Source organism: Alligator sinensis, unplaced genomic scaffold (genome assembly GCF_000455745.1).
Source record: "Alligator sinensis unplaced genomic scaffold, ASM45574v1 scaffold907_1, whole genome shotgun sequence".
Classification (NCBI taxonomy): domain Eukaryota; kingdom Metazoa; phylum Chordata; order Crocodylia; family Alligatoridae; genus Alligator; species Alligator sinensis.
Window position 1 is genome coordinate 3,390,098 of NW_005841925.1, and position 17,244 is coordinate 3,407,341.

General features: G+C 46.2%; 1 protein-coding gene across 1 annotated transcript in view; it reads left to right on the top strand.

The window, feature by feature from the left end:
- The window catches only part of DRD4 (dopamine receptor D4), a 43,919-nt gene that overhangs the window by 1,211 nt on the left and 25,464 nt on the right, over positions 1-17,244 (top strand). The window lies entirely within an intron of this gene.

Consider the following 17,244-nt stretch of genomic DNA (forward strand, 5'->3'; position numbering starts at 1 on the left):
AGGCATTCTTCTGCAGTCCACCGTAAGCTGATCAGTATCTCGGGGATAAGAAAAGCAGTTTATGAAAGAAATAAGGTCATTCCAAGGCAATGGAAATCCTGTTTTGGGATAGAGGCACATGGATTTTTTTTCATTTCCTTTTCCTTAAACTCACTGCTGTAAAAGCAGTGTCTGGGTCTGTTTACTCTCCATAATTTCTTCTGAATAGGGAAAATGTGCTGACATAAATTCCTTGAAAAGTGGTGGGTCCCTGTGTGTGCTCTCTCTCTCTCTCTCTCTCTTGTTTATAAGCCCAATCCAAAGCATGTGGAAGTCAATGGAAAGAGTTCATGACTTTGGTGGGTTTGGGATCAGGTCCTATGTTACCTTTTAAAATGCTGAAGGTCCAATGTAAAAGCAGCGAGTCTAATGGCTGAAACAAGGGACCAGGTTTCAGAAGGTAGGTCCGGTTTGGAGCTGTAACTTGCAGAGCTACCTTGGTCAAGTTGTTCTAGCTCTTTGAGTCTCCATTTCCTCAGCCATATAATAGTTATAATGCATTTTATCTTGCTGAAACCCAATAGATGGGTTTCAGGAGCATTGACATTTCCTTGGAGATCCTATGATGAAGACCACTGCAGAGTGCTACTGAAACAGGGCAGGAATATCGTTATTTTTTTCTGCTGTATACAGCACCTGTCCTCTGAGGATCAAGGAGCTTTCAGCACTGTAATTAAACCTGGGGCGTGGGAGGACATACAATTCCCCTTTTGCAGGTGGATTACCTGTAGAACAGGGGGATTAAAACCAAAAGCTTTGGCAGGTTCAAATAGCCCTGTGAGTCTCCATCTAGGGGCTCAAATAGGAACAGAACAAAGCTTCCAAATATCAAATTCAGTTGAGCCCAAGTTGTTTGAGAGCCAGTAAGTAGCCTGGCAGCCCCCAGCTTGGAGGCAAAGCCAGAAAGCATGGGATGTGTTGCTCAAGGATCTATCCCCTTTCTTTTTATCTCCCTTTTCCAATTGGTGGAAGTTCAGCTGATGGATACAGTACACAGAATAAGGACTGGAGTGTGTAGGCTAATTTAAGAGAGTAAGGGTCTATTGGACAGAGGTGGGGCTAAAAGAGGTGAACAGGGTTGGGGTTCATACTTTGGCATGTCAGGCTATAGTAAGCTAGGACAGCACCAGTGGAGAGAGGCTGCAGCCCAGAACCTGAGCAAGTTGGGTCTGTATGCGATTGAGTAAACTGGGGGAAGTCGGTAGAAGACCCCAGAGGCCAAGATGCAGTATTTGGGGTTCTCTTACCTGCTTGGCTAGGTCCATGGACCTCTGGGAATCTGCTGTGACAATTTGATGCACATGTTCCTTCAGGAGGGCAGGATCAATGGTAAAACCATCCTAAAGTTTTGTGATGAGCACAAGGAGGGGCACTAGAGAGACCTACTTGATGAAGCCTTGTGCACTGCTTCCCAGCCAGCCTTTTTACAAGTATTGATTGAGACCTTGTAACACAGAGTGGAACAGCATCCAAGACTCATCATCAAAAGTCACTCAAAGCCCAGATGTTTAGAGTTAGGTAAGTGACAACCTCCCGGTTTTTTTCCAGGTGCCTAAATATTACTGAGTCCGGGCCTTAAGCTCCTAAGCTTCATTGAAAGTCAAAGGGACTTTGGTTGGGAAGCACCAAAGTCACTTTGGAAAATGAGGCTTAAGTTCTGGGCACAGGGACAAGTTACTACAAGGCAACCTAGGCTGTGAATGTAGTGTCAGCTACTCTGTGGTAACTGCCAGTGTGTAGGCCTCCTCTCTATACCCCCCCACCCTGGATGACTCTGATGTAGCCTGTACCTTTATCCCACTTTTGCTTAGGGACCTTGTATTTGCTGTGAGGTAAGATGGTATATATGCATGGTTACACCATGGCAAAGTTGACCTGCTATATCACACCCCTTGCTGGATATGTGGGATCTTGTGCGTGCATGTGTATGTATGCGCCTCAAGCTGCAGACCCACAGAGACGTAAAGCTTGACCTTAAGCCCATGGCAACTTGCACTGTGGCAGCTGTGCCCAAGCAGCTCAAAGGTAGTCACATAAGAGTCAAACGAACAAAGCCCTGATTTGGGCTGAACATGCAAACATCACAGGTTTGCAGTGTTTTTAGCTCATGAGCATTGTCTGTGGCCGCCTTCTTTGCAAGGATGACCAGGCCGCCACCTAAAATGCAGGGCCACAGTGATAGTCTGGGATGCAGTGCATTTATCTCACCTGGGCATCTCTGGAGCTCCTCTAGCAAAGGATGCTGAATGGGGGTGGAGGGAGCACAAGAATAAGGCTGGTCAGAAACCTTCCGATGAAATGTTTAGTTGGAAAATGCTGGTTTGCTGAGCCCACAAGGTTTCAAACCAAACCTCTCTGGCCTGGTGTAGTTTTGCTATGTGTTAAGCAAGGGATTTTCCACCTGCCTCAAGGTAAGATGCTGGAAGCTGCAGGGTCTGTGTTGTGTCCCTGACACAGATGCACCAGGTGTTGGAAGCTGTGGGTTTCCTGGATTTGAACCTTGTACCTGTGTGGTTCTCCCTCGGAGCTGAAGGCCCTCATGCATTATTCCTGCTGTGTTCTGGCTATGTTGGCAGCACTACAGAGACAATGCAGTTGGTCTGGTCTGCAGTCCAAAAAATGTCATGCAGCCACTCCTGGACCAATGCATCATGTGCTCTCTGCCTAAGACCTGCTTTCTCTTGCTGGCAGGAGGTAGGTAGATCCACCCTGGGAGCCCCCTGCAGCTGCTGGGCAAAATGCCTTTTTGTCAGTTCTTCAGCTGCTATTAACAGTGAAGTTAAAAAGACCTTCAATTTTGGGAGCAGCTGCAGGGGCTGGGGAGTTTCCAGTTTGCTGGAAATTAAAGGAAAAAAAGAGAAGTTTGGGCTTCAGTTTGCATCGAAACAATTCAGAGAGCTGAAATAAACCAGAAACCCTGCCTTTCAGGCAGCTGTGCTCAGTACAGTTTTGCCTAGGAAATATCCCTATTCCATAAGTAGTGTGGCTGCCTGGGGCATAGAGATGGTGCTCACAGCTTGTGCCTTTGCTTCTGTAATTTGTTACTGTCACCCACTGAATTAATTTGGTTTACAGCCAGAACTGTTGGCTGCTGCTTCAGGCTGGCAAGAAGAGTTCATGAGGGATCACTCATCCATTCATTCTTATGAGTGAGCTATCACTTCAGCAGTGATGTAGTCTTTTTTTTTTTTCTGGGGCTTTGTAGCTGGGATTCCTTTTCCTCCCTCAGAATGATGCTATAGCCATGATAATACAGGAATTATTTGAGAGGCAAGGAGTTTTGTGAGGGAGATCTTTTATTGCACGGTTGGGATCGACTTAGACAAGCTTTTGAATGTGAAACATTCTTCATCAGGTCTGAAAGAAGAAGCAGGCACAGAAGTGATTAAAAATAGTGTTGAGGGCTGTGAAATTAGAAAAAGAGAGATATTCCCAGGAGTAGCAGACAAATAATTAGCAGAAAAGAAGAACCTGATTACTGGGAGGTCAATGCCTATCAAAAGGGAAGAGGGTCATTCTCACCTGTAGGGTGAAGAAAGAGTTTCAGGAATCAGGTAGATTGTAGTATGCCATAAAATCAATATCATTGTTCAGTCATTGGTTCCTAGCATCCAACCAGCTTGTTAATTTCTGTTCCCAAGATAGCTTTTTGGTGCAATCTTTGTTGCGGGAGATGTTCAAGAAGAGGTGGGACAGGCATTGGTCCAGGATGATCTAGGTGTAGCTATGCCTATGTTCTACTAGGGATATTTCCCATGCTTTCCCAGGCTTTACTAGTTGCTACATAGAGCTGGGAGGGAATTTTTCCCCCTCTTGTTTTTTTTGGGATGGGGGTGATTTAAGCCTTCTTCAGAACCAAGGTGTTGGCTGCAGCCAAGGCTGGGGATTGTGACTGGGGTGTACCAGTGCCCCTGCTGGGACTTAAATCTGGAGGTTCCTGGCTAGAAGGTCTTGCCCCTCTGCTCAGAGGGCTGAGACACATGACTTGTGAGGAGCAGTTTAGGGAACTGGGCTTATTTAGTCTGGAGAAAGGAAGATTGAGAGGGCATTTAATAGCAGCCTTCAACTACTTGAATGGTGGTTCCAAAGAGGATGGAGCTAGACCAGGGGCAGGCAATTATTTCAGGCAGAGGGCTGCTTACTGAGTTTTGGCAAGCCATTGAGGGCCACACGACAGGCAGCCAGGGGCAGATACATATTAATTTTCTAAATTTTTTAGGGGCCCCGTGGGCCAGATAGAATGGCCTGGCAGGCCGCATTTTGCCCACCCCTGAGCTAGACTGTTCTCAGTGATGGCAGATGATGGGACAAGGAGCAGTGATCTCATGTTGCAGCAAGGATGCTTTAAGTTGGATGTTACGAAAAACTTTCTCATTAGGAGGGTAATAAAGCACTGGAACAGGCTACCTACAGAGGCTGTGGAGTCTCCATCCTTGGCGGTTTTTAAGACCCGGCTAAACAAAGTCTTGGCTGGGATGATTGAGTTGGGGATGGTCCTTCTTTGAACAGGGAGCTGGACTAGACCTTCTGAGGTCCCTTCCAACCCTAATTTTCTATGATTCTGTGATCAATGTAGAAAGCTGGGGGAGCATGCAAAATATCATCCAGTCTGGAGGAAGCATCTGGCACTGGGTGCAGTTCAACACAAAGCAGCTTTCCAGAGGGTGGAAACAAATCAATGAAGGCTAAAGCATGCTGTACATTTGGATCCCAACTCGGACAACATATGGATCTGTGAAACTTGTAAAAAACTATTGCTCTTGAATCAGGCTTGTCAGCCACAAACAGATTCATCAGGCATCTGACAATAGACCTCTTACATGTACACCATGATCCAGAGGATTGACGGTTGCATACTTTATGGTGCCTCACATGCAGAGCATGACCTTGTCCACATTTAAACAGCAGAAAGTTTGTTTCATTGATTTAAGACTAGGTTTGCATTGAACTATGAAATGGGTGCAACATGCAATATAGATTAACCTGATTATTCTAACACCCACAAGTCAATGCAGCTAATATGTAGTTGTGGGTAGTATTCTGCTGAGATTCAATCTGTGGGATGGAGTAAGGGGAGAGAAGAGAATGTGTGAATGGTGCTTGGGCTGTTGCCTCTTCTTTACTGCCTGATTTATATCTTCCCTATGTTGATCCTCATCAGCTCAAATGGTCTCAGCAAAGAACTGGATCCAGGTCTGCTCTCAGTTCCACTGGAGTACAGCTAAAGTTAAATTTGTAACTCTGGATTTAGACTAGCATTGTCAAATATGATGTAGCCCATTTGCCAAATGGGAATGTCAAATCTAAGCATCCCAAACTTTAGAGAGCCAAATTCTGGATCTGAATTCTCGGCTGGGACACTTCACTTGCTACAGAAAATACCTTGCTGGTCCATCTCTCTTTCATTGAGCATGCCAGAGTGAGAACAGGCAATGCTATTCATTGTGATAATTACTGTCTGTTTTGAAAAAAATACAGTAGCTGCCTCTCATCTCCAGGCTGAATCCTATTATTATTTGATGTGTGATAACACTAGCACACAATCATTTGAATTGAGGTGCTGCCTATAGCCCAAATAATGACACCCAAGTTAACCACTTAAGTTATTTTTAATATGGCCTTTATATTTTATACCACCCATAAATACCTAAGAAGTAAGAGTAAACATATCAGTGGGCTAAGCTGTGCTTAGAGGCTTTATACCTTTTGGCAGGACTTTGCAGATTCCCTGATCAGTCTGTGGTCTTGTCTTGCAAAACAGAAACCTGTTACTTCATGTTTTAAAAGGTCTCCTTACTAAGTGAGTTCAGGCATAGCATGGTTGAGATTTTTTTCAGAAGGATATTCAGAGGCGTTTGAAGTCAATTGCAGCACTCAATTTCCATAGATGTTAATTGGGCCAGGACCTTGCCCACTGCTTGCATAATTTTTCTTTTTCTTGCCTTTTCGCTGTCAGATATTCAGGGCAGTGATTCTCTCCTGCTATGTGTGTGTATACAGTGCTGAGAGCAATGGGGCTTGGCTCTCATTTGTACCTTAGCTTGAGCACAATAAAAGGAAACTTACCTAGACCAGCTGAGGTGGTCTGCAGTTCTCTCTCTCAGAGGTAATTTTCTTTACAACAAATAAAAGCTTAACTAGCCATAAAGAACCATGGAAGCCAGTTCAATGGCATTTCTCTCACTGTCTGAAATGGAGCAAACTTCAAAACCCCACCCTCAGGAAAGGAAAGTGTGTAAGATCCATTTCAAGATTTCTGTAGCATATGAGGGACCAGTGGTCAGGACTCTTAATAATTTTGGTGAAAACTGAAGTGGGGCAGGGGAAACATTTACAGTCTTTCCTTTATAGGACTACACTGAGGGTGGAGACAGACTGGGCTGCTTCAGTTGTTGGGGCTCCCATGGGCAATGACTGAGATCATGCATTACAGAGCATTTCAAAGTGATGTCACAGTGGTGAGAGATGAGGTCAAGCAGTCACGTGTCTGGGGACTGTCCCAGTTGACTCAGTGTTTTAGAGGAAGCAGCACTACTAGAGGAGCTGGAGAAGACCATTCTGTCAGTAAGGCTAAGTACAGACAGTCAAAACGCCCAAGGCTGAATCGATTCAATCTTCACAGGTTAGCCTAAGCTGCATAGATTGAACCGATAAGCAAGTGAACAGAGATTCACTTTTGATTCCAGAAATGCAGCCACAAGCCTGGAGTAGTGGCTTAGGCCAGAAGCCAGGGGGGTGGCGGGGTGCTAGAGCATGCCTCCTTGGCTGGCTGGAGCAGACAGCTTGGGTCAAGGCTAGCCCACCCTGCAAGGTTGAAGGTGCAAAGCATCCTGGGATGCTAGGGAACTTTGAGTTAACTTGAATCTGGAATGAAGTTCAACAATCCAATTTAACCTCTGCAAGAGAAGCAATGAGAGGTGATCTTGTGGCCGCCTACAAATTCATTGGAGGGGCGCAGCAAAGTATTGGAGATGCTCTGTTGACCAGGGCTCCTCTTGGGGTAACAAGGAACAATGGTCACAAGCTGACAGAGAGCAGATTTCAGCTAAACATCAGGAAAAACTTCTTCACGGTGAGGGTGGCCAGAATCTGGAACGGGCTCCCAAGGGAGGTGGTGCTCTCCTCTGCCTTGGGGGTCTTTAAGAGAAGGCTGGATAGGCATCTGGCTGGGGTCATCTGATCCCAGCGCTCTTTCCTGCCCAGGCAGGGGGTCAGACTCGATGATCTGTTGGTCCCTTCTGACCACATCTATGAACCTAAATCAGTTCAGTCTGATACTACATCGATCCAGGTTTATCTTAAACTGGTTTCAGCCATATTGAAAGTGGTTTATGTGCACTGAACTTCTGTTGTGTTACAGATTTGAAGTGGTTTCTGGTCATTTATACTGGTTCATGTGTAATGTCTGTCCCTAGCCTAAGAGTCTGAGCCAGATTCATAGGAGCAGGTGAGCAGACTAATGCTGGTTTGGCTGAATGAAGTGAGTACCAGCCACCTGTGCCCCTCCTCTAATATGTATGGGAGAGCAGTATCCTGGAGTAGGGAGGGAAAGAAAGAAACACTCTCCCTGGCAGGAGGGAGGATATGTATAGAAAGAACATAAAATGCTTCTACTAAAAAAAAAATCTTAGTTTAAAACAGGGCCAACTATTTCCATCACCATGGCACACTCATATGGGTATTCTTGATTAGATCCAGGGAGCAAAACAAAGTTCAAGCATAACTTTATTGATCTCTACAAAGGCTCTGTGACAACAAAAACACTTAGTTGGAAACTTGTGTGAATGGAAGGCAATTGTGTAAGAACAAGCAGGGTGACACGACTGCTGGCAGTATCAAAACTGTGTCTGCTGTAAGCTATGAGTATGATCTGGTCAGCAAGCCGGCCAGAAGCATTGCCTATATAGGGCTGTGTGAAACAATACCGTTCCGTTTCACCTTGAGGTTCGACGGAACAGCGTTTGGTTTCAAATTTCATTTCGATTTGAAACGGCTGTTCCGTTCCTTTCCATCGAAACAAAGGCTATTTCAACGCTGTTTCGCCAGGAAAGGGGAGTCCCCTGCCGGATCTTGCTCCAGGGATGGGAAGTCAGCCCAGCTGGACTGACTTCCCATCCCCAGCGCTATGGTCAAAACGTTTCGACTTTCAAAATGTTTTGACTAGCCTCATTTTTGTTTCGAGGCTATTTCAACGGCCTTTGTTTCGCTCCAATTTTGCTGTTTCGACCTCGAAATGAGTTGAAACAGTGTGGAAACAAAATGGCCAGCAAAATTTCGCACAGCCCTATTGCCCAATTAGACAAAATACGATTGCCTTTAATGACTAGATCATATTTAGTCATAGCAGCAGCATACTGCAAAACTGCTGGCAGGCTATAGTCTGTGCAGAGAATTTCATCGTGGCTTTTTTGTGGAAAACCTGAAAAGCTTTTATATGCCCAATTTGCAAGCACACAGGGCTCAAGCTGCATTAACCATCAGGTGCTCACCTTCTGCCTCAAGCTGATTTTAGTTCTTTTGGTTACGGCCATTGAGCTGTTTCTTTGGATGAGATGAAGACAAATTACCTTGTTCTGAGGAGTGGCTAACCTGTTTGAACTGAAACTAAATTAAAAAAAAACTTGGCAAATCCCTGGCAATATGGGCTGTGGAATCTCTTTCACAGGAAGTAATCCAGCCTCTTTCTTGGAGGTTACCTGTCTGACACAGCCTGCATCTGAGCAGGAAGTTGAACCAAATGATCCTTGAGGTCCCTTCCAAGCCCACATGGGAGCTATCTCTGCTCAGTTGCAGCTAACTATAGCCACAGCAGAACAGAGCCCAGCAAGGGCTTGCTGCCTAGGTATTCACCCATCTTCTCAGGCAGGTTGTCCAGAGGGTGCTGGCTCAGTGCCACAATAGCAATACTCAGTGTGGCATGAGCATGTCTTCAGGAGCTGCAGTCACACAGCAGCAATGTCAGTGCAGACATATCCAAAGTCTGGAAGTTAGGCCCAGCTAGCACAGGCAAGTGGAACTCCCCGCTGTAATTCATGGCATTTTGCAGGAAGCACCATGAGTTACAGCAATTCCCTTCTGCCCCCAACCCAACAGACATTTGCTGTTGGGTCCAGGAGGTTGGGGGATCCAGCTGGAGTTTAGAGCGGCTGTGAGTCTGCAGCTGCTCCTCCCTCCTAGCCCCAGTGCTATCTTTAGAATGGGAGGTGGGGGAAGGGACTGGAGGGAGCTTGTTCTGGGCATTGCCCAGGTGATGCTGGAGGGGGGGGGGGGAGATAAATTGGAGGCCCCCCACCTTGTGGGAGGGGGACTGTATTTCATCTGCCCCACCCTTCAATGCTGCCTAGACAACCCCCAGAACAAGCTCCTTCTGCTCTTTTTCCCTCTCCCATTCTGAAAGCACCATGGGAAGCAGAGCTAGGCTGTCAGCCCAACCCTGGTCCCTGTACACGCTGACACAAGTTAAAGTGGAGCGCCTTCATCTGAACTGTCATATAATGAGGGTTCAGATTGTTGTGGGGTTGGGTCCTTTTAAAGCAATCTGCTGTCATGCATTTGTGTTCACTCATCGCTGTAAAGCACTTTCAGGGGCCATACTGGGCAAAATTTGCCACTTCTGCCTGTCCCTAGAGTCTTGTCACAGACAGTATCAGGTAACCTAACTTTGTGCTGAAGATCTTGTAGCCTAAATAGAAAAGAGAAAACGCTTTGGAGAATGGAAGTATTCCCTGTTCGGTAGATATGTTGCACTGAAGAGTGAGGGCCTTTGTGGCAGACTCTGTCTATGCCTGGAGAAGGTTGTTTGTGCCCAAAAGCTTGTGATGAACAATTTTTCCAATTATTGAGTTAGTCTAATAAAAGATATCACGTTTACCTTGTCTTCCTTTATGGCAGTGCTGAACACTGAACCCAGCTCCCCTGAGATTCAATCTGTCTTTGCCATGGACCACCCTGTGGGCACAGTACAGATTGTCCCATAGTTTGGCCTATAAACACTTCTTCTTTCTGTTTGCATTGCATGTCACATGCTGTTAAAAATGTTCTCTTTCCTCATTACTTTGCCTTGTCAAGCTTACTTGCTTAAGCAGCAGGAGTCAACTCTTGAGACTTTAATGAAGAGCACTCTGCAATTAATTGATTTGTGAGGTCGCTAGCGTAAATCTTACGTAAATCATAATGTTGTGATTTAAGCTCTGTCTTGCAGCCTACCAGAGCTAAAAGCCATACACTGAAAGAAACCTGGGGCATACCCATTCCCCAATGAGATGCATGCATCCATTTCTTGCCTTAATGGCTCACACGTTCATAGAATCATATAATCATAGAAAATTAGGTTTGGAAGGGCCCTCAGGAGGTCTAGTCCAACCCCCTGCTCAAAGCAGGACCATGCCCAACTAGATCATTCCCACTGGGGCTTTGTGGCAAAAATGAGCACATTACTCCAGATGTGGCATCACCAGTGCTGAATAGAGGGGAATAATCACTTCCCTTGATCTTCTGGCAACAACCCAGTATGCTGCTAGCCTTCTTGGCAACAAGGGCACACTTGTTGACTCCTATCTCCTTTATTGTCCACTGTAACCCCTAGGTCCTTTTCTGCAGAGCTGCTGCTTAGCCACTTGGTACCAAGGCTGTACCGGTGCATGGAATTGTTCCATCTCAAGTGCAGGACTTTGTACTTGTCCTTGTTGAACCTCATGAAATTTCTTTTGGCCCAGTCCTTCAATTTGTCTAGGTCACTGAAACTCAGCACTACCCTCCAGCATATCTACTACTCCCCACAGCTTGGTGTTGTCTGTGATCTTGCTGAGGTTGTAGTCCTCACTGAGAGTGAAATGTAAGCTTAATATTACTTAATATTAATAATATCCAGTACTTTAAGGCCAGGAATTTAATGAGAGGGCGAATCGCTTTTTAGACAAGTTTACGTTTAATTCTTTAGAAGCGCTAGCTATAGTTGTGCCTAGGGGTGGATATGCAGCTGGAGTGCAGGGGAAGTGGGCAGGGGTGTGTAGGAGAAAGATGTTTTTACTGTATATATTACTGCTGACAAGAAGAGGGAGGTGCACTACGAGTACACGCATAGGTGTTGTGTGTGCACATATGCCTGTCAGCACTTGTCTAGCACTTATCTAGAATAGAAACATGAGTTGTGCATTGAAATGTTTGCCGGCACGTATTGGTGAACCCATTTTTAAATATTGCTTTATGACAATGAAAGGGGCGATAAGAAGCTAGTTGTGGTCAACCACATGGACAGACTATGATTGAAGGTGTTACCACCTGTAATATGCTCAGCACCTAATATCTGCAGTTCTTGCACAGATCCAGCTCCCACTGACTCTGACAGGACTTGTGCCTCTAAGGGCTAAAGACTGTCAGGAGGAAGAACCCCAGAGCTTCAGTGGCATCCTGCTTTCACTGTTGGGCATGTGGGATTCTCCACCCCATGCAGCCAGCTGGGAGCAAAGCCACATGAATACAGGGAGGACTATTCACATAGCGCTCAACAGTACTTTAAAGGAAGCAATACTACACCACTATGTGAAGGGAGGCAGAGAAGCATCATGATACCCAGGCAGGGCCAGTAGCACTGACAGCAGGCAAGAGAAGTAGCTAAGGACTTGGAGCTGCAAAGCATTGTGAGCATAATGGAGGCTCTCTATCATATCAGTAGGCTCAGCATTGCCTTATTTGATCAAATCTGCAGCTGGAGACGGATGAGGCCATGAAGAGACTCTTGCTCTTCAGCTTCTTCTCTATCCCAGCCTGGATGCTAAAATATCCATGGTACTTGAAGGCTCTAGTGGAGGGGCTGCAGTGGCTTTCTGAGGAACAGCGGGCACATAAAGTTTAGGACCTCACCCCTGCCTAATGAATGAGTTGCAGTAAATAGGAGTCTTGCCTGTTGACTAGGTTATGGGCAGAGTTGACTATATGAAACTTCAGTGTCATGTAGCATCCTATGCACCCTTGTCTGCAGTAGCCAGGATGGAGTTCTTCTTATTAGCACCTTTCTTAATCTACAGCAAATGACCCTGCTTTGAAACAGAGTTGAACCAAGAATTTATGTTGGGAAAATATTGATGTGGCTTGGTTACATAAACATCTTTGTCATTTACCTGTTTGGAATTGATTAAGAAAGAAGGAGCAAGATTTTCAGCTGATCTGCTTGTTTAAATAGAGAGCCTTTGGGTTTTAGTTACCTAAAGGTGAGACTAGTGTGGTTTGGGGGGAAAAAACAGGTATTGATATTTTCTCGTTTTCAGTTAGAAAAAATAAAGAAAGGTTGATGGAACTAAGTTGCTCTCAAGAACTATTTAAAGGAAGCCTGAGCCAGTTAAGATCTCTAAAGCTTTTTACTGTGTGCACCTTGATGGGCTGGCTAATCTCTTCCAACCTAGCATAATCAGATAGCAATTAATCACGTGACCCAGTGAAGCCAGTTGGGCCTCTGTTAATCCAAAATCAACCAAGCATCAGAGTCATTAGCTAATACAGACAGGGTGACACTGTATGGCAACATGTCCTCCTTAAATGTTGCCATTTCCACTTAGAAAACTAAGGGGTTGACTACTTAGGAGTGACTCTGCTTTCTTTTTTTCCTCTTCACCTTTTGTTGAAGAATAGAGTGGAACATGAACTAACCCCTCCCCACACTGATAGTGTAAAAAAAAAAAAAAAAAAAAAAAAAAAAATTTTTTTTTTTTTTTTTTTTTTTTAATGGGTGCCTGCATTAAAACATCCTGATTTTTCAGAAAGTGCTGAGCCTCTGCCCTCTGAGAATGAGGGCCCTTTACATTAGAGTAACAAAATGAAGACTGCCCATAAAAAAACAAAATGAAACATGAAGTTCTGAAAATCATGGCTCTAGATCCTGACTTGCTTTCTCTATAATAGAACCACACCCTCCAGGAGCTGAAAACACTTGAAATTGCCTCTAAATTCAGCTCCCAGTTCTCAAAGATTGAGCCCATTCTAGAGAGCATTTCAAATGGTGAATGCTGGTCTGGGTCTGGATCCAGTTTGATCACATTTCTATTAAGGGTGTTCTGTGTGAAATTAGCAGAACAGTTTTCCAGGACTCTGCCTCCTCCTGCTCCTCTGCTGAAATCCTAATTTTGCATGTGACCTCATAACTAGCAGATGTTATTCCTTGCATGGCTCTCCTCCCTCCCCTGAGTAGGATGCATATGGGAATGATCCTAGGTGGAGAACAAGCTCAAGTTTGCAAAGGGTTTGGTGGAAACCAAAAAATATTCAATAAAAACAAAGCATTAGTGGGCATTTAACTTCATCCCCATCTGTACTGCCTCCCTGCTGAGCATGGGACCCCTAGAGATGGATGCTCCTACTCTGTACACACCCAAGCCCAATAATTAGGCAGGAGTAGGTACTTAAAAGGGGCTTGAGTGAGTACTGCCTTAGAGGCTTTCTGTCCTGGAAAAGCCTGTGTGCTGCATTGGCATGCACATCAACCCCTCTTAAGATATTTTCAGTGTCTAATTCCTAGGTGTGGGTGCTCATGGAGTAGGAGCTCAATCCTCCGTAGTGGTTCTGAGGGCTGTAGAAAGGCACTAGAGACCTGGCCTTTGGGACCTATCTCACTGAAGAAGCAGTCTGCTGATTTGGGGGGAGAGGGAAAGACCTAACCAAATGGACCATCCTTCCGACTAGACCAATGGATGGCAACTGTCTGAACATGTGACTGAGGCATTTGGGAATACACAACTGCCTACACTTGGAGGTGAGGAAAAAAACGTGGTGTTCTACAGCAGTGTTTTTGGTGGTGACTTCAGAGGGTTATTGGCATCTCTTTGACTTCTCACAGGGGAGTCTGTGATATGCCAGGCATTGTGGTCCAGCCACAGTAGGTATCTGGTCTGAGGCATAGTATGGCCTAATTGTAGTGTTTCAATCCCAGTTGTCCCAGTGAGATGTGCCTAATGAGAAGTGGTTCCAGTTCAGAAATCTTCTTGACACTTTCTCTGTCATTCTGGGCCAACTGGATGAGCGATGGCATTAAGCCAGTATGGTCATCATCGCTCCTGTTTAAAAAGGATGGTCCAGGCTATAAGGGTTAAGACATTCACACATCAAACTCCATCTAAACACAGGTGAGGCCTTTAAAGTTTAGTTCTTATTGTTGATTTGTATTGGCACAGAAGCCACTGTGGGCTTGCTGCAGTACTTGCCTATGACTGGAGCCAGCACCTGCTTTTCAGATTTTAGTTTTCCTTCAGCCTATGTTTATCTGGTCTCTTTTAGATAAGAGCCAGGTTCAGAATGACACCACCTCACAAGGCACTGGAAGGCAATTAGATTACAGCGCAGGAACCATTGCTTCCTGCACTATTGGAGCACTGCAGAGCTGCTTTTTGCTAAGCGAGGAAGGAAGAGTCTCTCCCCCCTTCCCTATCTCCCATACATCACAGTGCAGCTGTTAGTACCGGCTCAGTTCTCCTGAGCATGACTATATATCAGTTGATTGAATGTGCTACAAAGAGAAACATCAGAAAACTTTGCTCTGGGATTTATGTAGAGAGAAGGGCCAATATCCTTCCCCGAATGCTGTACTTGGGACTGATCTTGTGAAGTTTTATGCTGAAGAAATGAGCTTGGATTTAGAACGAGTAACAGCTTCTTAATAATGAAAGACGAGTTTGAGGCTTCCAGTCTGCCCCTCTCCAGAATTTAAATTTTGGATGCCCCCACTAAGAATATCAGCTGTCTTGCAATCTGCATTAAGCAGGGGGAAGATGGGATGGAGACTTTTGTGTTTCTATGTCTTCTGCCCTTTCTGGAAGAGTGAAACTAACTGGGTTGCTGGTGTCCAGGGCATCTGGAGTTAGTTAGCTAGTCACTCCATTAGCTTCCATAAACACCAACCAAGACTGGGAATCTATCTGAAGCCAGATTCTGTCTCAAACATGTAGAATAGGCACTTATTCTGCACATTCTTGCTCCTTGATCATTGCAACAAAGTAATGACCCTATGTTTCTGCATAAAGCAGTCAAGGCAGGGTGAGGAGATCCCTTGCTTCTCAGAATTTGCATGGTGCCATTTGGTGAGAGCAGACTCTTCAGGGCTTTTCCTGCCTTTCATGTGCAAGGGACTAGAAATCATGGCCTTGCTGAATAGTCAAAAGGTCCAGGTCAAAGGTCTACTCAAGCCTAGCAACCCATTGGCCTAACATGATTAAGATGTATCTGTAGAGTGGTGTGGTGTGGCTAGTTTTATGTTTATCTATCTGTGGCTTCCCAGATGCCCACTTGCAGCAAAACCAAGTGAGGAAGCCTCTGGCAGAAGTCTGGAGCAGGGGGGATAAACTCCAACTCTGTAACCAGATGCCTTAATGCTCTACCTCTGTGCTCCTGGGACACTAGTACAGGGATATCAGTCTTGTGGCTCCTGGGTTGGATCCAGCCCATGAAGCCATATCACGTGGCCCACAGGGCTGCTAGAAGGGATGGGAATCTGGGGCTGGGGCAAGTGAGGGCAGAGCCTGCTGCCAAAATCTGGGGCACAGAGCCCATTTGTGACATGGTGACAGGGCTGAGTGACAGCTGCAGTAACCACTGCCAGCCTCCCTCTTCTTCCTACCTCTGCACTTGGTCTGCTGTCTCCAGCCTGAGGGAGTCAGGCGAGTTTCACACCTCTGCCATAGTAGTGTAATTAATATTCTATTATTAAAACATTTCAAAGATACTCTGCATTCAGTGAAAACTGGCCTATTTCCATGAAAGATCGAGATAATAAGGAAACTGCATTTCTGACCTGGTGAAGAACATCTTGCATTTGAAAAATTGTCTATCTCTATCCCACACATACAGTTGGTCCAATGAAAGATATCCCCTTAAGAAATCCTTGCTTCTTGCATGATTTCTGGACCATCACTGATGGCTATGACATCACTCTTGCACTACCATTTTCTGACAGAAAATTGTTCTGTTTTCCATTAAGCAGCTTTGTCTGGAGCAAAATGAAGACCATCTTGGATCGTAATTCTGTTCCTGCTTTGCTTCTGTGGCAGCACAGTTATGTAGTGACACTTGTATTACAGGCTGTGGCAAACCAGCTTTTGGGCTTTGAGAGAGTTTAGGTAACGGGATCAAAACCTGGCACAGGGAAGAAAGGACCTGGGAACTGGAGCAAGGTTTTTGTTATATATTTCTCTAGATCAGCTGCCCTGCCCAGTAAAGCAGAGCGTGTACGGCATTGTACAGCTCTCTGATCCAGCTTGTTCAATGCTTGGCACCTACTTGCTCACTGGAGACAAGTGTTGGGCATGAAGCACCTCCTCCCTTGTCTCCACCTGGACACATAATCCAGGCAAGCCTGGCTCGATCCTATGGCAAGAGGAGCCTTCTCTCCCACAGCCTTTTGAGGGTCAGCCACAGTCAATGAAGCTTCAGCTGTAAGAGGTCTGTTGGGCTACTGTGTCCCTTTGCCTGCCAAATTTTGTTTCGGTTGTATTTCTGAAGAAGCAGGAAGTGTCCCTTTGAGAGGGTTGGAGTGCTGTTGCTCCAGAGAAGCTTTTCTTTAACATCTCCTCAACCTAATAGAGGAAGCCAGGACCTATGTCTAGGTCCTGCCTAGCTCCAGGTCACTCTAGCCCGGGGGCGGGCAATTATTTTGGGCAGAGGGCCGCTTACCCAGTTTTGGCAGGCTGTTGAGAGCTGCATGGGTAGCCCTGCCCCTTGACAGGTGCCCCGCCCCCGGTCACCATCTTGGATCCAATGTCCCAATGTCTTGGGACCAATGTCCCAGGGCCAGCACCGGTGGGGCCCAAAGCGTGGCACAGGCCGGCAAGGGTCTGTGGAGCGGGCTGGGCTACACCAGCAGAGAGTGGGGAGCTGGCCTGGCTCCATAGAACCCCTGCCAGCTGGGACCCTACGCCCCTGCCACCCTGCTCTGGGCCCCGGCGTGACTGGCCCCAGGACACCAGTGCAGGCCCTGTGCTCCCGCTGGCTCCCCGCCTACTCACACCCAGTGCCCCCCAGCCCCGCGGTACAGGCGGGGGGCAATGCTCAGCCCTGATCCCCTGCTCGCCAGCAGGGAAGAAGCTGGTGCTGAGCGTGGGGAAAAGTGGCCCCTCGCCCGCCCCATGGCCGGTGCTCCCTGCTCAGCCACTCACAGCCCACACAGGGCTGTCTGGAGCAGGCACAGCCAGCCTCATGCAGGCTGGCGTGGCTGCGGGCGCGGGG